The sequence below is a fragment of the Ictalurus punctatus genome, chromosome 13 (genome assembly GCF_001660625.3).
Source record: "Ictalurus punctatus breed USDA103 chromosome 13, Coco_2.0, whole genome shotgun sequence".
Classification (NCBI taxonomy): Eukaryota; Metazoa; Chordata; class Actinopteri; order Siluriformes; family Ictaluridae; genus Ictalurus; species Ictalurus punctatus.
Genome location: NC_030428.2, coordinates 18586625 through 18610762, shown reverse-complemented (window position 1 = coordinate 18610762; position 24138 = coordinate 18586625). Strand labels below are relative to the sequence as shown.

The following is a 24138-nucleotide window of genomic DNA, read 5'->3' as shown; positions in this document are numbered from 1 at the left end:
AAGATTGAATGAAAAAAAAAATTCACAGCAGATGGTATCTTTCAACACAAATTAAGTTTAATTAAAAGCATTGCTATATCATATGGGTTCCTTGGGATATTCATAGAACACCACAACAAGAATAAATAGATAGGTAAAGTTTGTCATGACAAACTTTGATGTTGTCTTGAAAAAGCAAGCCATCAGCTAAACATTGTCCCAACAATCTTGGAGCTATGCACCATCCTAATACTTTTGGAGCCAGGCGGCATCACAATACATTTGTGTCTAGATGGCGTCCCAGTACTTTTAGGATTCAAGCCGTGTGCAATCAGGTGTGTGTGTATTCTGACAGTTGGAGCCAGGCTCTGAACGTTCCCTCAATGTAAGTGAATGGGAGTTTTGGGGACTTTTCATCATCCGCAGTGGGAATACTATTAAATTTAGGGGGGCTCATAATAATAATAATAATAATAATAATAATAATAATAATAATAATAAAACGGGGGGCACGACGGCTTAGTGGTTAGCATGTTTGCCTCCCACACCTCTGGGGTTGGGGGTTTAATTCCCTGCCCAGCATGCTTGGAGTTCCCTTTCAAAGGGAACTTCGACGTTTCATTTAGCATAACAGTATGGGAGCGCCCTTGTGCGTGTGACCGGTATCTGAAGCTTGTGTAAAATCATGCCTCTACTTATAGGCCCGCCATGATCAGGTGATGTGGCAATTAAGCACGTCGTATGATATATATATATATATATATATATATATATATATATATATATATATATATATATATATATATATATATTATATGGCACCTGTGAACCACGCTGCCAGCCTTGTTATCTTTTTTAGAAAAAAGAAAAGAGGGAAATAATGAGCGAGAAAGATTTCAGAAAGTGAGTTACGCCTTGCTCCCGTTTCATCACGGGAGGAGATGTACATGCTTTCTGTGTGAAGTGTTTGGGTGTGGAGCATGCTGCAGCAGCCCTCGAGGGATCTGACTGTCAGCATTGTGAACATTTCACGATTAGACAGTTACGCTCTCGGCTGGCTCTCTTCTCATCCGAAGGAAGTTGGGTTTCAGAGCCTCACGGATCTAAGGTTGTGGGGTTCTCGCATGGATCTGGAAGAGGAGCTGGAGATGAGCGCCGCTCTATCTCTTGCTCTGTCTTCCGGGTCCGGCTTTCCGCCTGACTTTGGAGCTCGCGTCGTGACGACTCCTTCCCCTATGGAAAGCCAAAACACCCTCACTGACTCCGAGGAGTTGGTAGAGAGTGCCATTGCACCAAAAACCAACAGCAGCTCTCAAGCATATAAAGAGCTGCTTGACATGATCACTAGGGCAGTTGAAAAGTTGAATATAGACTGGCCCGGGGAAGAGGAAGTGGCTTGTAGCAGGCTGGATGAGTGCTTCCTCTCCAGTGAAAATAAATATTAAAGCTCCCACACACCGCAGAAAACTCCCCTTTTTTCCAGAAGTGCATAATGAGATATCACGCTTCTGGAGAACACAATACAGTAGTCATGTTTATAACCCCTCAATGTCTGATTACTCAGCCGTCATGGGGAGTGAGCAGCATGCTATTTAGTGATGGCAAAGGTGGAGGAGGCGCTTACGAGCCACCTCTCTCCATCAACGGCAGGTAATTTAGGGAGGCCAACTTTACATTCTAAGCCATGTAAGGCCACCTCGGTGTTGGTGGGTAAAGCCTTCCTTGGTCTTCCAAGGTCTTCCTTGTGGGTCACTGCATACAATGGCAGTGTTGCAGGCCTACCAAGCAGACCTGCTGAGTGAGCTCGATACTGGGGAGGGAATTGGGCCCGAGGCAGTGGCAGAGCTGTGCGGCACCACAGATTTATCTCTCCGGGCGACCAAACATACGGCCCGTTCACTATAGTTGTCAGCACAAACTAGAGCTCAATGTTAGCGCAGGAAGTAAGTTCCCTTTTGGACAATGGGGCCATAGAACTTGTACCCTGTTCCTTAAGGGAGGGAAGTTTTTACAGCTTTTATTTCCTGGTCCACAAAAAAGATGGAAGTATGCAGCCAATTTTAGATCTGCGTCATCTGAACCATACTCTTCGGACATACAGGTTCAAAATGTTGATGCTCAAACTTATCGTGCCAAAGATTCAGTCCAAAGACTGGATTGTGATGATGGATCTGAAAGCTGCATATTTCCACATAGGAATATCGCCCAGTCACAGGAAGTTCCTGAGGTTTGCGATTGGAGACAACACATACCAGTTTCGGATTCTTCCCTTCAGGCTAGCTTTATCCCCTCGCACCTTCACAAAGTGCGTGGATGCTGCTCTGGCTCCCTTGCGACTCCAGGGCATCCATGTACTAAACTACCTGGACGACTGGTTAATTCTAGCACAATCCAAGGAACAGGCGGTTCAACATCGAGATGTTGTTCTTGCCCACATGAGGAGCTTGGGGCTCAGGTTGAACCTCAAGAAAAGTATGCTTTCTCCAGTGCAGAGGACAACTTTTCCAGGTGCTATATGGGATTCTACTACTATGAGGGTGTGTCTATCCCCAACACATGTAGGATCGATCCTATCAAGTTTGAGCAAGATAAAGCTAGGTCTGGGCATCCCCTCCAGTCTCTACGAGAGACTGTTGGGCCTTATGGCAGCAGCAGACAACGTTATACCGTTGGGCCTATTGCACATGAGACTGTTTCACTGGTGGCTGAAAAGTCGGGGGTTTGAAACCTCTGAGAGTAATCAGTGTCACGCAGCAATGCCTACGTGCTCTGAGTATTTGGAGGTGCCCGCAGTTTCTAGCCTCGGGTCACACTCTAGGGGCATTTCCTTACCGCACGACTGTAATGACAGATGCATCCCTCACAGGCTGGGGTGCAGTCTTAAATGGCTATCCAGCTCACGGTCTTTGGAGCGGCCCTCACCTGGAGTGGCATATAAATTGCCTAGAGATGCGGGCTGTATTCCTAGCACTGAAATTCTTTCGTCCTCAGTTGAGAGGTCACCATGTGCTAGTTGTGTCAGACAACACAGCGGTGGTCTCGTATATCAACCACCAGGGAGGGTTACATTCACGCCCCTGTTCAGGCAGGCGCAACTAATCCTTCTCTGGGTAGAGGGAAAGTTCTTGTCAGTGAGTGCAATGTACATTCCGGGCAGCCGGAATGTAGGGGCAGACATCCTGTTAAGACAGGGGCTGAGGCCCGGGGGTTGGAGGCTCCATCCATAAGTGGTGGAGTCCATATGGCAGAGGTTTGGACAAGCGGAAGTGGATGTGTTCACCTCTGAGGAGACAACACACTGCGCACTGTAGTTCGCCCTCACTCCTCCTGCACCATTGGGGCTGGACGCCATGGTGCACACGTGGCCGAGGTCACATCTATATGCTATGTCTATATATCGCTCTGCTCCCACAAGTTCTAGCGAGAGTTTGCCAAGACCGTCTACATCTGCTGCTAGTAGCATCTTATTGGCCAGCTCGAATACGGTTCTCAGAGATAATTTCCCTGCTCGACGGCACTCCTTGTGAGATTCCCATCCGCAGGGATGTACTGTCTCAAGCCGGAGGGCTGATTTATCACCCTCGGCTGGAACTATGGAAACTGTGGGTCTGGCCCCTGAGGGGCACCAGCTCATAGATTCTGGTTTCACAACTGAGGTTGTAGAGATCATGTTAAACACTAGAGCACCATACACAAGGAAATTGTATGCGCTCAAGTGGCGGCTTTTTGTCTTGTGGTGTGAGGAACGTCAGCTAGACCCAGTGAACTGTACAATAGCTACAGTCCTGGAGTTCTTACAAGAACGTTTCTCAGCAGGGTTGGCTCCTTCTACAATCAGGGTTTACATGGCCGCCATTTCGGCCAGCCACGACCCTGTAGATGGAGCCTCTGTGGGGCAACATCCTCTAACTTTGAGGTTCATGCTTGGTGTCAGATGGCTGAGGCCCATCTGCAGGCTGTGCATACCTTCCTGGGACCTTTCTGTGGTCTTGGAAGGTCTGTCAGGGGCCCCATTTGAGCCCTTAGAGTCAGCCTCTGAGAAGCTTCTGACTCTAAAGGTAGCTCTTCTACTGGTGCTGACTTCTCTCAAGCGAGTGGGAGATCTACAAGTTCTCTCTGTTGCCCCTTCCTGCCTTGACTTTGCCCATTAGCCAAGGCCTTCCTGCATCCTAGGCCGGATTATATTCCTAAAGTGCCTACATCAGCTGCCCACCCTGTGGTGTTGCAGGCTTTTTGCCCTCCTCTGTTCCTCACACTGGAACAAGAGAGGATGCACATGCTGTGTCCAGTAAGGGCTCTCTGTACTTGCGTCCACCACTCCAGCCAGTGGCGTAAGTCAGAGCAGCTGCTGGTCTGCTTTGGCGGCGACAGTAAAGGTGATGCTGTGTCAAAGCAGCGCATCTCTAATTGGATAGTGGAAGCAATCTCGATGACTTAGGAGGTGCGCGGTCTCGCCACACCTTTGGGCATGAGAGCTTATTCCACTAGGGCGGTCGCCTCCTCGAAGGCTTTGTCCAAAGGGGTATACACCACACACATTCATCCATTATTACAGCCTGGATATTCATTCCACCCCGGGCTCGGGTGTCTTGCAGTGACCCTCGGGCTGGGGTCTTTTTGAACAGGCTGTACCCTCTGTATGACGGAGTGGGTATTCCTGTTCCCATACTGTTATGCTAAATGCAACGTTGAAGTTCGCTTTGAAAGGGAACGTCGTGGTTACGCATGCAACCCTGTTCCCTGAGAAGGGAACGAGACGTTGCATAGCTTTGTCATACCAGGGCAGGCCTGTGAATTGCATCTTCGCTTCAGATAATAGAGGTTGGCAGCGTAGTTCACAGGTGCCATAAATATATCATGCGACGCGCTTAATTGCCACGTCACCTGATCATGGCAGGCCTGAAAGTAGGCATGATTTTACACAAGCTTCAGATACTGGTCACGCGCGCAAAGGCGCTCCCATACTGTTATGCTAAATGCAACGTCTCATTCCCTTCTCAGGGAACAGGGTTACATGCATAACTCCGACGTCTGCATGCTTTCCTTGTGTTTCAGGGGTTTCCTACGGGTACTCTGTTTACCACTCCCAGTCCAAAGACATGAGTTGTAGGCTGATAGGCATCTCTAATTTGTCTGTTGGGTGTGTAAATGTGTGAGATTGTGTCCTGTAGTGGATTGAAACCACATACAGGGTGTCCCCCACCTCGTGCGCTAAGTCCCCTGGGATAAGTTCCAGGCTCCACGTGGCCCTGTGTAGGATTAGCAGTACAGAAAATGGATGGATGGATAAGAAACATGGCTAGGTGGATTTTAGGATAATTGGAGAATTACCTGCACCTGCCATTAGAATGCTTCCTTTAATCAGCCAGTGGGATCTCACTTTTCTTAATTTTATTTTCTTTCTCCTCCTTAAAATGCTGTCCTAGGTAGCATAGTCGTTGTTTTTGTTTTAACCCTTAGACCAAATATACTGTATGGTTGAGTGCCTCTTCTAAAGCATCCAGTTTTCATTTTGTGATTCAGAAAATGTTGAATATTTGGAGGCGTGTCAATGATACATGATACTAGGTAGCAGCAATCAAATATATTTTTGTTCCAATGCAAGGCAACACCTGCATTATCAGATGACCACTGAGTTTGGTGAAAAACAGTAGGTCATTTGGACTGTAATTTTCTTGGAGGAGGACAGAGAAAAACACAGAAATGGCCAATCTATACAGAAATAATCACAGAGTAGCGCCTGTAAAATAGTAAATTACCTTAGGACCCCATCTAAATTTGATCCTTTTCATAAAGAGATAATTTGTACTTATGAGTGCCAATGTGGATGGTCAATGTAGGTTAGCTAGTGATCATGCATACAGTGCATCCGGAAAGCATTCACAGTGCTTCACTTTTTACACATTTTATGTTACCGCCTTATTCCAATATGGATTAAATTATTTTTCTCAAAATTCTACAAACAATACCCCCATAATGACGACATGAAAGAAGTTTGTTTGAAATCTTTGCAAATTTATTTAAAAAAAAAAAAAAAAAAAAAAGCACAAGCACATAAGTATTCACAGGCTTTGCCATAACAGTCAAAATTTAGCTCAGGTGCATCCTGTTTCCACTGATCATCCTTGAGATGTTTCTACAACTTGACTGGAGTCCACCTGTGGTAAATTCAGTTGCTTGGACATGATTTGGAAAGGCATACACCTGTCTATATTAGGTCCCACAGTTAACAATGCATGTCAGAGCACAAACCAAGCCATGAAGTTCAAGGAATTGTCTGTAGACCTCGGAGACAGGATTGTATCGAGGCACAGATCTGGGGAAGGGTACAGAAACATTTCTGCAGCATTGAAGGTCCCAGTGAGCACAGTGGCCTCCGTCATCCGTACATGGAAGAAGGTTGGAACCACCAGGACTCTTCCTAGAGCTGGTCACCCGGCCAAACTGAGCGATTGGGGGAGAAGGGGCTTAGTCAGAGAGGTGACCAAAAACCTGATGGTCACTCTGACAGAGCTCCAGTGTGTCTCTGTGGAGAGAGGAGAACCTTCCAGAAGAACAACCATCTCTGTAGCACTCCACCAATCAGGCCTGTATGGTTGAGTGGACAGACGGAAGCCACTCCTCAGTAAAAGGCACATGACAGCCTGCCTGGAGTTTGCCAAAAGGCACCTGAAGGACTCTCAGACCATGATGAAACAAAGATTGAACTCTTTGGCCTGAATGGCAAGCGTCATGTCTGGGAGGGAAAACAGGCACCAGTCATCACCTGGCAAATACCATTCCTACAGTGAAGCATGGTGTTGGCAGCATCATGCTGTGTGGATATTTTTCAGCAGCAGGAACTGGGAGACTAGTCAGAATCGAGAGAAAGATGAATGCAGCAATGTACAGAGACATCCTTGATGAAAACCTGCTCCAGAGCGCTCTGGACCTCAGACTGGGGCAAAGGTTTATCTTCCAACAGGACAACGACCCTAAGCGCACAGCCAAGATAACAAAGGAGTGACTACAGGACAACTCTGTGAATGTCCTTGAGTGGCCCAGCCAGAGCCCAGACTTGAAACTGATGGAACATCTCTGGAGAGACCTGAAAATGGCTGTGTACCGACACTCCCCATCCAACCTGATGGCGCTTGAGAGGTCCTGCAAAGAAGAATGGGAGAAACTGCCCAAAAATAGGTGTGCCAAGCTTGTAGCATCATACTCAAAAAGACTTGAGGCTGTAATTGGTGACAAAGGTGTTTCAACAAAGTATTGAGCAAAGGCTGTGAATACTTGTGCTTTTTTTTAATTATTATTATTATTTTTTTTTAAATACATTTGCAAAGATTTCAAACAAACTTCTTTCGTGATATCATTATGGGGTATTGTTTGTAGAATTTTGAGGAAAATAATTAATTTAATCCATTTTGGAATAAGGATGTAACGTAACAAAATGTGGAAAAAGTGAAGTGCTATGAATACTTTCCGGATGCACTGTATATACTCCGGGACACTTAAATATGTGTTGCTTCTCATGGTGAATACATTTGGAAATAATGCAATGCTGAAAATCCATAATAAATATCATTATGCACATTATGCTAAATAACCCTGGATATTTTGTTATAACTGTAACATAGTTCTTAAGTGACTTCAGAGCTACAGTTAGTGAAAGTAAGATTTATCAGTCAGATTCCCAAAGTCATAGCATGAAGACTCGGTTACTGCAGAGGATCTGTTGATATTCCATCCAATAGTCCATTTTTTTTTTTTTTTTTTTTTTTTTAAACTACATTCCCTACATCTTTGATTGAAATACAGCCCTAGACCATTGCAATGCAATCACCAGGCTTCAGAGAAACCTGAAAATATGTAATCATGTACTTTTCACTAGTTATTATGACATATTGGTATTTTTTTGGGAATGAAAAATATTACATATGGACTCATTGTTAGCTCAGGCTTTCTAAATTTAGTTATCGTACTATGACTTCAGCTATTTGGGTATAGTGGGTAGCCTTTCCACCTCACAGCTCTGGAGTTCCAGGTTCGATTCTGAGCTTGGGTTACTGTGGAGTTTTGTATGTTCTTTGTGTTCACATGGGTGTACTCTGTCTTCTACAGCTTCCCATTGCTGTTCAAAAGCAGTTTTTTCAAACTTTTCAGAGCTGAAACCTCGACTTTGATGCCAGATTCTTCTAGATTCTGAGCAAGCTTAGGACTGGATTTTTTTCTGTACCTTAAGGACATTTACTTTTACATTTATTTCCTTCCTTCAACTTGACCAGTTACTTCAAAACTCATTGTTCGTTTATATATACTGGGATCTGTGTGAAACAAACACAAAAGCGAACTCATATCAATACCAATATTCCTAAGCCAAATGAAAGCATTGTTTCTTTTTTAATCTATGATAGGAAAAGTGTCTCCAGACAGATTGATCTTTGATTCATCCTCAGAGAACGTGACACTAGGGGAATTTGTATGAGGGCGAGTTTGTTAGTCCTCAATGGTTCCACATAAAACATGTTTGACTGGGAAGGTTAGACAAAATTTATGCTGTCCTGGATGTTTATATGTCAGGATTCATAGCCTGTCATCATCACTTGCTCACGTTGAAAGTGCTTTCACTTGGCTAAAGCCCATTGCTTTTCAATACCTCATGGAGCTATTGCTTCAAACGACTGATGAGTTCAGTGACTTATAATTTGGAAACTGTACCCATTTCATAGACTATTTGTATCTTGGTGAAGATACAGTCAGCAAGCGTTCTTCATTGAAATGTGGCTTAATGTGTACCTGGAAATCTATGCCGAGTAACATAAATACATTGCCTTGTGCATATGCTGAAGCACTTTTTTTTTTTTTTTTTTTTTTTTTTTTTTTTTTTATTTATGCCATTTCATTGCTGACCAGTATTATATTGCAATGTAAGCAAAATTGAGATAATATGAAAACAGATTTATTGTTATGGAGTGATAAGGTTTACTGCTCTTAAATATCAGAGCTGTTTATCTTTTTTCTTTTTTATTTCTTTTTTTTTTTGGTGCATTCACGCCTTGCCATGAGTGGATATGACGCTTTGTCACTGAGGCGTGAGTTATTACAGAACATGGTTTTGAGTGATAAACCTATTTTATATATATGACCTGGATCTTTGTTCACCCAAGGCATATCTCATTTCCAAAGTATTCCTTGGAAGTGCAGTGGTAGTGATATATGATGTGTGTGGAATGTCTTATTTTCCATGTACCCTGTGAAATCCCCCCCCCCCCCCCCCCCCATTATCTAATTCTCTAATTATTAGAGAATTAGATATTCTCTAATAATATCAATGTCCTCTTTTGTATTTTTTCAATATTCACCTACTATTCCTCCTGGCATCTCTCTTTTAACACTGGCAGATTATTTGACCAGTCTTTGCCCATTCTTCTTGACAGATCTATTATAATATTTTTTTTTTTAACCAGATAGCTCTTTTACTTGCCAGATGTTTCCCCTTATATTTTGAATTATTGTTTTGTTGCAGGATATAGCAAATTTAATTTTAATTTCTTTTTTAAAATGTAAACTAGACAATTTCCATTTAAAAAAAACCTGTGGAGGATATATAATTTTGCATTCCACTCTATACTGTAAATTTTAAATGTTATTTATTTTGATAGGAATGTAAGCAAACTTATTTGGGGAGAACTAAACAGGCAAGATGGAAATGATTTAATTTTATGCCTGTAATAGATCACTTAAACAGACCAAGCCCAACAGCTCCAAAGTTATGCTACCAAATTGTACCTTTATCTTAGCCACCCAAAACCATTTCCCCAGCTCTTATCAAAATAAGTCAATTATCATTTTCTGTGACCTAGTCAGCTGTTGTCTGAAAAGAACTTATTCACTTTTGTTCAGCTCAAGTACAAAAGGTCACTTCCTGGGTAGCTGCATGTCTGCTTTTTGCTGATCACACTATATTTGTAGCAGTCTGGTGGATGCCTACTGCATTTGTTAGAATTTCATGTCATCAATAACAAGTATGTAATTTGAGTGTCAGACACACCAAACTCTGTACTCTTGAAAGAAAAGTCCACTCTGAAACATCATTAAATATATATACTATATATTTTGCAGTTAACTCCTAAAAACAAAAGGGCAAGAGCTTATTTTTTATTCACCACTTTTCAGTATTGTTCAAAGTCATATGAGAAATTTATTGTTCAAGTAGGCGAAATGGCAAATAAGTTCCAGAATGCAACGATACAGTGTATAACTGGAGCTGTGGTCAGCAACAAACTCGGCTTAATCTCTCATCTTGAGAGATTAAGCTTCAGATCCTTTATTTGTTTGAGGTATAGTATAGATATGAGGAGGTGAGTAAGCTAGACAGACTAGATGGTTAAAATGCTGCTGCACTGAGTGACCTTTAGGTCACTTAGGTGCCACTATCAACAGGTAATCAAAAAGGCATATGCAAGTCAATCAGGGTGGAATTTTCCTTTAAGGGTTCTTGGATTATTAAAATGGTCCTATTTTTTAATAGATAGCTTTGTTAAATTTTATTCTTTCAAGTTTATTTAAGATGAGAAAACAAAAAGATCTGGAAATAAATATTTTCAGCTGTTTTTTTTATTTTATTTTATTTATTTATTTTTGTTTGTTTTTACCAATGTATCTTTACCAATATGTAGTCCCATACAAATACACTTTTACATTTTATCTGAGAATACAGTACAATTTACAATTCTAAACAATACGATGTTAATTTGAAAATGTAACCTAAAACACCTTAATATATATATATATATATATATATATATATATATATATATATATATATATATATATATATATATATATATATATATATATAAATTATTATAGATGCATACCAAACTATGGGGTTATAAAAACCAATTACATTTAAGTAATAAAAAAAATTATATTAGGCTAAGAGTGCTACAGTGTTGCTTAAATGCTGATAGGTTATTGAGTTCAGTAATGATTGTTGCCTCCTACAGAATTTCATTAGAGCAGATGCCCTAGCTAGTGCCATATGTGTCAGGTCTTAAACCTTTAGCTCACCAGCACATTCCACAGTAGCTGCCATATGTCTGATTTGAGGGAGATCATGGGTTCATCTCCACTAGGACCACCAAATGAGAGAGTTCCATGCTAAATTAATCTCCCATACTATGTACGGGCTCAATTAGAAAGAGCTATCCCATTACTAATGGTTTGCTGTACCTTAATGACGATGTATGATGCATTCTGGTTCTAACACTCACACAAACAACAATTTCAATGTTTAAATGAAATATATTTTGAGTCTACACTTCAGGATGTTGAGTATAGCTTTCTATTTTTAGTAGTCATCAAAGAATTGCACATCTATGGTATATTATATCCCTGGTTTTAACAGCATAAAAAGCAGTGATAATGTCATTATACAGTCCAATTATTGTACTAGCTGGCACTTTAAATCACGCCTACATCATGCTAAAATCGTATGTTAGCCAAGTTCACAATGGAAGATAATTTGTGCCAATTGGTGTACTGTATTCTTACCAGAAACAGCTTCTGCTGAGTCAGCCATTATGAATTTTTCACCTGGCATGCTGATGTGGACAGAAAACTGTAAAAATTTATTATCTTTCTTGTTAAAGAATCACCAAGTGTTTCTTTAGGTTTAAGATACACTATATGGCCAAAAGATTGTGGACACCTGACCAGTGCACCCATATGCACCCACTGCTTCTTCACCAAACTGTTGGAAGCACATGATTATCTACAATGTCTAATATGTATGCTGTAGCATTACAATTTCCCTTCACTGGAACTAAGAGCTCCAGCAAGTTCCAGAATGTCATTGCCCCTGTGCACAAAGCAAGCTCCATGAAAACATACTGTAGTTTGCCAAGGCTGTAGTGGAAGAGCTTGAGTGGCCTGCATAAAGCATCTCAACTTTGACACCAGGGACATCACTAAGCCTCTTTTTTTTGGGGGGGGGGCCGCAAAAATATTCATTAGCCCCACCTAAGCAAATCAAAATATCAGCCAATATATTTTCTTTTTGATTTGGTTTTTTTTTTCATCAATGGTTCGATTCCATCGCATCTTAAACCTGTTCCTGGGTGGGCAGTAGGACCTGGGAGAGGCTGCTGTACGTGCTACACACCTATTTGTCTGCACGTTTTTTTGGTTGACGGACACATCCAGCGGCTTACCGTGGGTACCTCCCGTCGGCGGATCTGCAGGTAGTAAGTACGTTTGCATGCACGTTAAAAGTTCGATTTCAACTGAGCTAAAGCAATAATTCACCTTTTTAAAATGTCATGTGAACGCTTTAGTAGGACTGAAATCGTACTGCAATTGAACTTCTGAAATCTGACTTTTAGCTCGACTTCTTCCAGCATGTATACACTTTATTCGAGCTGTTCTGTTGGTCATCAAATGATCCACATACAGCGCAGTTTACTGTTTAAACATTTTAGGTTGGTTTAATTAATTATGTTGACCATTATCATGGTTACAGTTCGGCTGCACACTCACACACTTGTCGCAGACTCACACACAGGCAGGAGAACGCTGAATGCCATCGTCACACGCCTCTCCTGGTCTTAAAGGGAAATACTCCCAAATCATTACAAGATCGCACCAAACCGTATCAATCATTCGATTACGCATTGTGTCATGTGTACTCAGACAGACAAATAAGACGGTAGCTTAACTACACAGTAGCTCAATTATAACTGCCCATGTAAACTTACTTAATGTAATTAACAAAGACAATGTGCAGTAATTTAGTGTTGATTGCCAACTCACTCACTCACTCTCTAAATAAAATCCAAAATGTATTTTGGCTACATAGTACAGCAATTTTTGCCTTTTGTTGCTGTGGGATGGATTGGGACAAAGTGGTCTTTAATTTGTTTATTTTTATACAATTTAAGTAAGTCATATTAGATCAGTCTCGAACACAAATTATGAGACAGGTATACCTTGAACGAAAATAACAAAAATTATTTCTATAAATTTTACAACCATTGTTACTCTAAAATATACATGACTAGAAAGATGTTCCGGTGGCTTTAAAAATTTTGGGGGGAGTATGCCCAGAACCCCCTAAAAGAGGCTTACCTCTGGAGGTAATTATAACAGCAAAGGGAGAATAAATCTGGAATGGGGTGTATAACAAGCATGAATGGCTGTGATGGTCAGGTGTCCACAAACTTTTGGATATATATATTGTATTACTTGCTAGTTTAAAAAAAAATAAAACCATGCTAAGGACCTATTCAGTTCTATAAAACACCCAGTACTGTGTTAGAACATGTAATAGCCTTATCTCTGTCTCACTACTCCATGCTCAACTATTTCAGATTCATGACAATATCACGGTGGATTTTAGGTTCTGATAGGGAAGTATAAAATTCTAAAACCCAATTAGATAATGTGGCATTACCTGAAATGAGTAGTTTCTTTGATAGAGCCATTTGAGAACTTTAGATTTCATCATTAAACAATTAATTCTGGAACATAATGTCTCTATCTACCAGCCCACTATAATGCCATAATGGAACTAAACAGCAGTCAAACTAAATATACAGTCAAGACTATAAAATACACACAGATAAAGAGAGACAAACAGAGAGAGAGAGACAGTATGCAAAGCAAAAGGTTTGGACAGGTATTCAGGCCTTTCTGACATCCAGTGCCAGTGCGATGATGTCTGGAAAAAAAAAGGGGGGCTCCCTGCGACAAAGAATATAAGTTGATGCTGGGCTAAGAGTGAATTGGTGGTTGGAAATTAAGGTTTTTAATAAATTTGACTCAGATACTGTTTGTTGTCTTGCTGCAGAAAGAATGAGGGAAAACAAATACTAAATGAGCAGACAGTTTGTGAGTATCGACTGCATTAATGTTGCTTACTGGAGGTTGGTATTACTTAAAGGTCTTATAATCTAAACCTGACACACATTCTCAAAGTCATCATGCTCATCATTATAGAGGCTTTATGACTGCTATATAGGAAGGTCTGGCCCTGATCAACACTAGATCTAAACCATAACTCCAGAGTGATTTATATTGGAGAAGTAGTTGAATAACTCTATGGCCTCATATTTTTAGCTCTGTCTGGCCTTGAGGAGGAATGATGCATTTTTCCACAGTGTTGCCATATCATAATATATAATGTCAAACAGTCCACAAAATGCTATGTGCTATCTTTGTTTATCAAAAGTCACCAGTTTAAAGGAAAACAACTGGTAACTAGAAGATGAGTTAAATGGAAATGAAGTGTTATCCAAATAACTCTTGGGTTAAAAGAGAAATTGACAGAAAACTGACAATATGTGCATAATATAGAGAGACAAAAAATATAATAAAATAAAGAGAATAAACTGTGCACAAAAATGTGTGGATGTTGCAGTTGATTTACAATAAATTAATTGTGACATGTCAAATGCAAATTAGTAGTAGAAAACAGCATGTAAATGAGGTTTGCGTGTGTTATTTTTTATTGATAGCTGTCGGAAGTTCAGAGCCACACATACAACTGCTTGTTCATAATACAATACAAATCCAAAACAAATATGACCAAAATTCTCCTGTGGAACACACATACTGCAAATTATTTATAAACTAACCAATCCATATATGTGATGAAGATGAACTATTCTCTGAATTACCAGCCACTGTTTAGCAGTGCTTTCTAATAAAAATAAATAAATACAATTTAAAAATAAAAAACTAGCATGCAACTGACAATATAATGTCATCTTCATATTGCATGCACAAGACAACAAAAGCTGGGCTCAGTGCCTCCCAGGAGGATATACAGAATAATGACATGAGTAGGTAGTGTGTGAGTTCTCAATCTGTTAAAACTCAATGAGCAAGTACCAGGACACAGAGCAATTTGTTTAAGGCCAATGTTTGTAACTATAATTTAGGACAGGCATATACATTTCTGGGAGACAATAATAAAATAAAACTTTAATAAATTAATACATTATACCACACCAGTGTGGAATACTCCAACATTGGACCATCCGTTTGCTGATTACCTATACTGTTTTATTCCTTTATATATTTATACCTATAATGTTTTATTCCTTATTTATTGAATAGTTTTACAGAATTCCCCCATTTTCCCCCATTTTGCTTCAGGGTTTACCTAAACCTGGTCCATGAAAGTAATAAACATCTTTTAAGTAAAGGGTTCTCACCTAATTTAGTTGTGTTCAATTCCCACCTCCTAGCTTCTAGCTTTTCCTTGTAGTACCAACCCTAAAAGGGTGAAGGCTAACATATGCTTCTTCTTAAAGTCTGGCTTTTTAAAAATTATATATTTTATGTTGAGATTTGCTGAGGACAAATTGGCTGAAATGAACATGGGCTACAGAAACATTTTTCAGAAAGACTCTTTTTTTGCAGTAGAAGGCCAGGGTTTTTCTTTTTTTTTTTGGTAATAGGTCTGCTAACTGGGCAAATATCTAGTAAGCCCTCGTGGCATGGAAGGTGAAGGATTAGATGTTTTGGCCTCCTTATACTGGCAATCCAGTGCTATTTGTGGATCCTTATACTTCTTAATGGGCTTTCAATTTGTGTCAAGAACAGGGGAGGATGACCACCAAATAAATTGAAATAGAGATAACTGTTTAATTGTGCCCCAAAGACTATCTCTATAGAAATTCTTAGTAAAGATAAATACGTTGCAAGTGAGAACAGAAAATGATGTGGATTGTGTTCAAAGTTGTGTGTGTGTGTGTGGATCACCAAATTCATCAAATCTTGTTGTTATATAGTCGGTGATGCAACATGATGATTTCAACAATAATAAAGATGCATTTGATCTTCCATGGCCTTTGAGCATACAGCTGAAACTGTCATTTAAGGTCATGAAGCATGTAAACCATTCAGCCATACAAAGTACAAAATTAACTAATTAAATTTTATCATCTGTTAAATAAGATGTATCACAATAGGGGAGTCTGTGATAATTTTGCTGTGCATATTAAATGTTGAGACATGTTCAATCACAGTATATTTGCATTTAACTGTTAACATTTTTGCACTCTCTCTCTCTCTCTCTCTCTCTCTCTCTCTCTCTCTCTCTCTCTCTCTCTCTCTCTCTCTCTCTCAAGCCTGCTATGTGGATTACAAACACAGTTCTTAAGTAGCATGTTAATCCTCCATGTCTCGCTGATAGACTAGCCATGATGTCACACTCTCTCTCACAGACCCATGCAGGCATACACACACACATACTCCAGAGAGAGAGAGAGAGAGTGTCACAGTCACCAGGACACAATAGGCGTATATCTGAATTCAGGATGTAACGAGGTTTTTGTGCGTATGGGTTTCTATATAAAATATGTACAAATACCCTACAGTATATTATAAAAAAATATTCAGCATTCAAGCAATAAGTGTATTGAGCTCAACAGTTTAAATACATTTAAAACATTGTTTTCTTGACTGCAGAAAATCTAAGACAGATATAATAATATGGAACAACTCCTACATTTTATCATTTTCATATGAGTGTGCATGTGTTTTTTGGGATCTGAAGTAAGCCGATAACGGCAGAGGACACTTTGGTGTCACGTCTAGGAGAGTGCATCCTTGTACCAAATTACAGAGGTACACTGACTACATCAAGTACTCATTCTCTGTCATTTTACGTGTGTTTGTGTGTGAATCGCATCGGCGAAAAAGTCTAATACTTTCTTCAACTTTATAATGACTACACGTAATTTTTGAATCACAACCATTGGCTAGTTTTTCTCAGCATAAATGATATAGTAAGTTGACATTGGCAATGCAATCTAATCATATTGCATTAATCCATAACCATTTCACATTTTCCAGCCTGTTTATCTCATGATTGTAAGAGGCAGATCCATTATGGAGCAGTCATGTTGAGTCACATTACATCCCTGCATTGACTACCTGAACAATCAGCTTTCTGTTGCACACAGCCATTTAAAATGAAAACCAGCATAGTTAGTTGGCATGTAATTTGAAAGTGCATCTATAAACTCTTCCAGTGTCAGGTGATATGAAGGAAGAACATTCACCTTTCAGTTCTGTGAATCTGTTATTATTTCTGTTAGAAACCAGAAGAGATGAAACTGATGTAGTTTCTTTAAACTGATTAAAATATTTTTAAAAATCTGGTAAATAATTTATTATTATTATTATTATTATTATTATTATTATTATTATTAAAATAAAACTTCTCATTTATTTCCACCTGCTAGTGTCATGATAGCATCAAAGGGGCACCGAACAACACTACCCATCAGCCCCAGCACATCAAGCACTCTCGCCTATGTCTTGTGCCACCGTGATTATCACCACTATATATAGTTCTAGTTTCTCAGTGTCTGGTTGTCAGGTGTTTGTTGTAATGCTCATCTTGTCATGTGTGCCATCATATCGCCCCTAGTCTGATTGATCTTGTCTCATATACACAGTTTATGTGCATGATCTTTCGTTTTCATGTCTTTGTTGTTTTAACACTTTCCAAAGTGTAACACTTGCATCTGCCTTTGCCTCCATAACGTTAAAGCTAGGATGTGACAAAGACATTATAAAATATACAATATTTATATAAATATACTACATGGGTAGTACTGTATACTGTATATTGCAGTAAATATATAACTAGTGAGGAATAACTAAACTAGTAATAATGGGTGTTTTATAAGTAATCAAGTATTATTTTTGTGTTATATGCACTTTTCTTTTTCTGTTGCCAGCTCTGGCAACTGATTCAATTGAAATGATGCAATTGAATAAATATACACTTATTTTATTCTTATTTTATATTTGTGTATAATAATATATATTATTATATTTTATTAATTTATTTTATATATTTAATATTAAATATTAATTTATTTCATTCAAATAAAGCAAGATTGGAGCATGATTCTGGTGTAAGTTAGCAAGAATTTGCAAGAAGAGATACAAAACTAATATAAGTTTCAAAGACAGAGATACACACCTGATTCATTTTTCAAAAATATCAGGGATGGTTTATTCAAGATGTTGCTGAACATAACCAAGAAACTTGACTCCAATGACAGCCATCCACACTGTCAGCATGTACACAACTGTGCAACAATGTTAGAAAGCTGTAAACCACTCTGTCTGAGTATGTATGTCATACACTGTGTTTATGAAAATAGTACAACTGCACAGAATAGTGCTCGCTCTGTGTTGCTTTTGAATAACTAGTCAGATCAATATCTTCCTTTTTATTTTATTTATTTATTTTTTAAAATAACTTTTTACTTGGGCATTTTTTAATTTTTTTTTTTATTATTATTATTTTTTTTTTTATATCTGCCAATTTTATATGCTACACAGATTTCATGTAAGCCTGCCACTGTTTGTCTACTGGTGTGTTTGTGTCTTCCTACCGATTGAGTACCACACATGCTTAAAATGCTTGACAGGTTTACAGGGTTCCGTCCATGTGCAACTGATTAACACATTTGGTCTGAATGTCATTTTGTAGTTCTTGTTTTTAAAGCCTGGGAGGCACAAATGAAGGCAACTGAAATAATTTAAAATTACTTACCTGCAGAGTATACAACAAAATGCCAACCAGCTGTCTTAACATCATCTATTTTATTGCTTACATGCTTTAGCTCCAATACAACATGTATGCAGTTAGGAAAACATGGCTAGATATCCTGAGACAACTTGACAAGCTGCATTTCTTTGTCTTATTAAGTTCAAGAGAGAGAGAGAGAAAAAACTAGAAGATGATGAGAGAACAGCTGTTTATAGCTGATTATAAGCAGTAAGAAAAACAGGAACTAACTTGTTCTGCAGATGTTCCACAACATCAAACCTAATTATAAATGGATAAACCATTCCATTTAACCTTCTTTAATAAATAAAACATTGATAGAGTTGTCAAACTGCTCTGGTAAAAGAGGAATAAAGCATTTCTGGATGTGCTGCTTTGGAGTGGTAAAAACACCATACAATCCTGACACTAATTATTTTCAATTGCATTTTTTATGTATATTTTTTATTAATGATGGGAGCAACATGAAAGTTTCATATAAATTACACAGATGTTGAATAGATGTTGAAGTGCTCAAAAAAAACATTCCTAACCCTAATTTTATTTTTAAATGATACATCACAATCAGTGAATTTATGCAAGTGATTGTACTGATATCAGAAGTTCTTTTTGAACATACATTTACTATTGCCTCTTGAGAGTTTGAAAATGCCATTGTGACCTCTCAGCATGTAGAGTCACTGTCTCCCAAATCTCTTAGTGAGCGTGTATTCTCTCCACTCTATATTGCACATCACTCATTCAGCATTGCGTTGGATGTAATGCTCTCTGGCAGCTCTATCTGATGTGTACAGATACTCAGTGTCATGGCAAGGGACCACTTCTGCTGCCATTAGCTTCTTCGTCTCTCACAGGTATGTATGGAGTTGACCTGCTCATGTTCCAAACAATACTCGACAGACTAAGGCAGAAAAATAGAGTAAACAGCCTCTGACCATTACATTGTCAGGTCTGAACAGGTTGTCTGATGATTAAGATTTAGTTATGAATCAATTAAGAATTCTAATCTTGTGACATAAACTGTTTGCACATTAAGGTAGCACACATAACAGATCAAATCAATGTAACTTCTAATACATACTGTACATCTTGCATTACTAATGCCATACTTTGTATCTAATTGAAATAATGCCTAAAAGGATGTTGTGATAAATCTTTTCCTCCACTGGAAATGCCATATAATACACTATGGAATTTAAAATCAGATCATTCATTCATAATAATTAGTAAAGCACCTCAGTGAGAAGTCTGTTACCTCATTGTGAGCTAGACACTCGTTGTACATAATTAATTACATATTTTTCTACTACTACCTCTTACATGCAGTCAGTGTACCTATTCATTAAAACTTGCATTTTTAGTGGCTGACATAAGTATTCACCCCCTTGAACTTTTGCACATTTTGTAGATACAACTTGGAAATAAAATTGACTTAATTGACTTAATCTACACAAATGTCCATTGAAGTGAAAAAGAGTTTGTTAGAAAACAAACTCTTATAAAATGAAATAAAATAAAATAAAAAAAACTCCCAAACTTTGAAAAACTTCCCACAGAGCACCACTAAGTATATTAATAAAAACAAAAAAGGAAAGAATCTGGCACAAAAGTAACTCTGCCTAGTGGAAGCTGTCCACCAAAAAGTCAGAGAAGAGGAAACAGGATGGAGGGCATGAATCACATAAGCAACCAGACAACCATAGCCCATATACTTCACAAAGCTAGGCTTTATGGAAGAGTGGTATGCCATGTGAAATCCCATTTGGAGTTTTCCAAAAGACAGGTCAAGCTTAAGCAAACATGTCGGAAAAGGTTCTTTTTAGCTTTGGCACAAACTACCCTGAGAACAAGATCCCTACAGTAAAGCATGGTTGTGCTTTAGTATCATGTTGACAGTTCCCCTTAGGCCACTTTGTTGCTTCTCTGACTAGTGCAGATTCATAACATCATCCCAATTAAATCCATTTTGTTTCCAGGTTGTAACACTGCAAAATGTATAAAAGTTGAAAGGAGTGAATACAAGGCACTGCACACGTGTTAAGAGTTGGCAAATATGTTAGCTTTTAAAGTGTTTACACACAAGAAAAAATTTAAAGAAAATCTGCAACCAAGTGCTTGACACAATGAAAAGGTTTCATCTAGTAAAGTTACAATATTTTACTTGCATAAGCCTTTGTGCATTGTTCTTCAGTACACACTTTTGTAGAGCTTACAAACGCAGTGGACTGTGTTCATGAACCATTTATATAAATTCTTCTAGAAAGTTTGTTTTACTTTATACCCTAAACATGCAAATGCATGTCTAAAAGAAAGGTAGATAGATAGATGGGTAGATAGATAGATAGAAAGAAAGAAAGAGAAACCTTAGACAAACCTAACAGATATTTAATTTTCACTGCCCATTTGTGGTTTTCTGTATTGTATTTCTAAAATGCGGAGGGTTATGAAAGGTCAGTCAATATTTGGAATCCAATGCAAGGCAGGGATGCCAGGGATGTTAGATGCTTTTTTAAAATGTGTGGTATAAATTTGCTTTGTAGATGGAGTTTTAAATTGCAACATGAACAAAACTACAGCCTAACCCCCAAAAACTGTGTTCCTCAAATGGACAAGGCCATGCATGCCTTGTATCTCAAAGCAAGCTGAAAGGACAAATATAACAATAAATATAAAAAAGACCAGCACACTCAGGATGATTTAAATATTAATAATTTCATATATATTTTAAACTCTTTAGAAACTCCTTTGAAACCCATTCATCCAGATACTTAAGTATGTTTGATTAGTTGTAATAATAATCTTACTGGCATCCCTGTGTGCTCAAGGAGATGTATCCACATGACTCACATTTTCAAACCTCATAAGGCCACAGAAGGACTACATTCACACTCATTCAGCTACTAATGTAACCATCTATGAATAATACTGCGTGAAGTGCACAGAAACATGAAGGGTTTAAATAATCAACATACTCAAACTGAAATGCAGACACCAGGAGTAAATTATATGGTTATTAGGAATAGTTTCCTAAGATAAAGTTGTATTATGTTAGACACATTAAAATTGACCTCTGAAAAGTTAATATAAAAGGCTAATACTTGCAAGTTTAAATGAAACCTAAATAAATAGGAAAGGCCTACGCTTAATATAAACCTCTGAGCTAACAAAAATAATTGTTTATTATAGGTTACATACAGTGCATTCGGAAAGTATTCACAGCGCTTCACTTTTTCCACATTTTATGATGTTACAGCCTTATTCCGAAATGGATTAAATGCATTATTTTCCTCAAAATTCTACAAACAATATCCCATAATGACAATGTGAAAGAAGTTTGTTTGAAATCTTTGCAAATTTATAAAAAACAAAAAAATGCCATGACATTTCTTGCCATGACACTCAAAATTGAGCTCAGTGGAACCCTCTTTCCACTGATCATCCTTGAGATGTTTCTACAATTTGATTGGAGTCCACCTGTGGTAAATTCAGTTGATTAGACATAATTTGGAAAGGCACACACCTGTCTATATAAGGTCCCACAGTTAACAATGCATGTCAGAGCACAAACCAAGCCATGAAGTCCAAGGAACTGTCTGTAGACCTCCAAGACAGGATTGTATCGAGGCACAGATCTGGGGAAGGGCACACAAACTTTTCTGCAGCATTGAAGGTCCCAGTGAGCACAGTGGCCTCCATCATCCGTACATGGAAGAAGTTTGGAACCACCAGGACTCTTCCTAGAGCTGGCCGCCCGGCCAAACAGAGCGATCGGGGAGAAGGGCCTTAGTCAGGGAGGTGACCAAAAACCCGATGGTCACTCTGACAGAGCTCCAGTGTGTCTCTGTGGAGAGCGGAGAACCTTCCAGAAGGACAACCATCTCTGTAGCACTCCACCACTCAGGCCTGTATGGTAGAGTGGCCAGACGGAAGCCACTCCTCAGTAAAAGTTTGCCAAAAGGTACCTGAAGGACATTCAGACCATGAGAAAAAAAAATTCTCTGGTCTGATGAAACAAAGATTGAACTCTTTGGGCTGAATGGCAAGCATCATATCTGGAGGGAACCAGGCACCAGTCATCACCTGGCAAATACCATCCCTACAGCGAAGCATGTTGGTGGCAGCATCATGCTGTGGGGATGTTTTTCAGTACCAGGAACTGGGAGACTAGTCAGGATCGAGGGAAAGATGAATGCAGCAATGTACAGAGACATCCTTGATGAAAACCTGCTCCAGAACGCTCTGGACCTCAGACTGGGGCAAAGGTTCATCTTCCAACAGGACAACGATCCTAAGCACACAGCCAAGATAACAAAGGAGTGGCTACAGGACAACTCTCTGAATGTCCTTGAGTGGCCCAGCCAGAGCCCAGACTTGAACCTGATTGAACCTCACTGGAGAGATCTGAAAATGGCTTTGCACCGACGCTCCCCTTCCAACCTGATTGAGCTTGAGAGGTCCTGCAAAGAAGTATGGGAGAAACTGCCCAAAAATAGGTGTGCCAAGCTTGTAGCATCATACTCAAAAAGACTTGAGGCTGTAATTGTTGCCAAAGGTGCTTCAACAAAGTATTGAGCAAAGGCTTAATACTTGTGCTTTTTTTTTTTTTTTTTTTAAAAATACATTTGCAAAGATTTCAAACAAACTTCTTTCACATTGTCATTATGGGGTATTGTTTGTAGAATTTTGAGGAAAATGATGAATTTAATCAATTTTGGAATAAGGCTGTAACATAAAATGTGGAAAAAGTGAAGCGCTGTGAATACTTTCCGGATGCACTGTAAAAGCCTCTGACATAGGAACATCTTTTTATAATGAAAGCTTAGCATGAAGCTGTTTTAGATAATATAATCAGAACACTGAGATATTATACTTCCAGCACTAACTAGAAGTTTATCTTTGAATTCAGATAATTAATTAAATGGAGACAGATAAATAAATCATAAATTAAAACACGCATTCAACCTTTGGCTGCACCTATTCCCGTCTTTGGTCATAGGAGAGCAATGGGCTAAGTAATTAACCCTTAATATTTTAGATCTACATGATAGACGTTGTTAGCAGTCACTTAAAAAAAACCTTTGGTTTTGGAAAATATACAATAGATATTATACAATATACAATAGATGAGATCATTTGCTAATGCATATATAATATATATTATATATTATATATGCATATATATAATATAGCTAAGCCTAACACAGACACTAAACAAATATGACCATTGAGTATGAGACCACTGAGTATGAGAAAACATAGTGGGCCAACACCAGCAGATGACATGGCACCCCAAATCATCAGTGATTGTGGAAACTTCACACAGGACTTCAAGCAACTTTGATTTTGTGCCTCTCCAGTCTTCCTCCAGATTCAGGGATCTTGATTTCCAAATGAAATTCAAAGTTTACTTTCATCTGAAAAGAGGACTTGTGCAATGGTGTTTTGAGTAAAAAGGTGTTTTGTGTTAATTATCTGATTAGAACTCTTCTCAGGTAAACATTGCTTCATTATAAAATCTTTATTCTAATATTTTTTGAGATACTGGATTTTTCCTGTGTCTCATTTTCATGAGCTGT

The 24138-nt window shown here is 38.8% G+C and overlaps 1 protein-coding gene across 1 annotated transcript in view; it reads left to right on the top strand.

The window, feature by feature from the left end:
* Positions 1–12144: 12144 nt before the first annotated feature.
* LOC108273706 (cadherin-18) overlaps positions 12145–24138 on the top strand; it is a 163752-nt gene continuing 151758 nt past the window's right edge. The window contains 1 exon segment of the mRNA XM_053685169.1: positions 12145–12209. The gene's annotated coding sequence lies outside the window, so the exon portion shown is untranslated.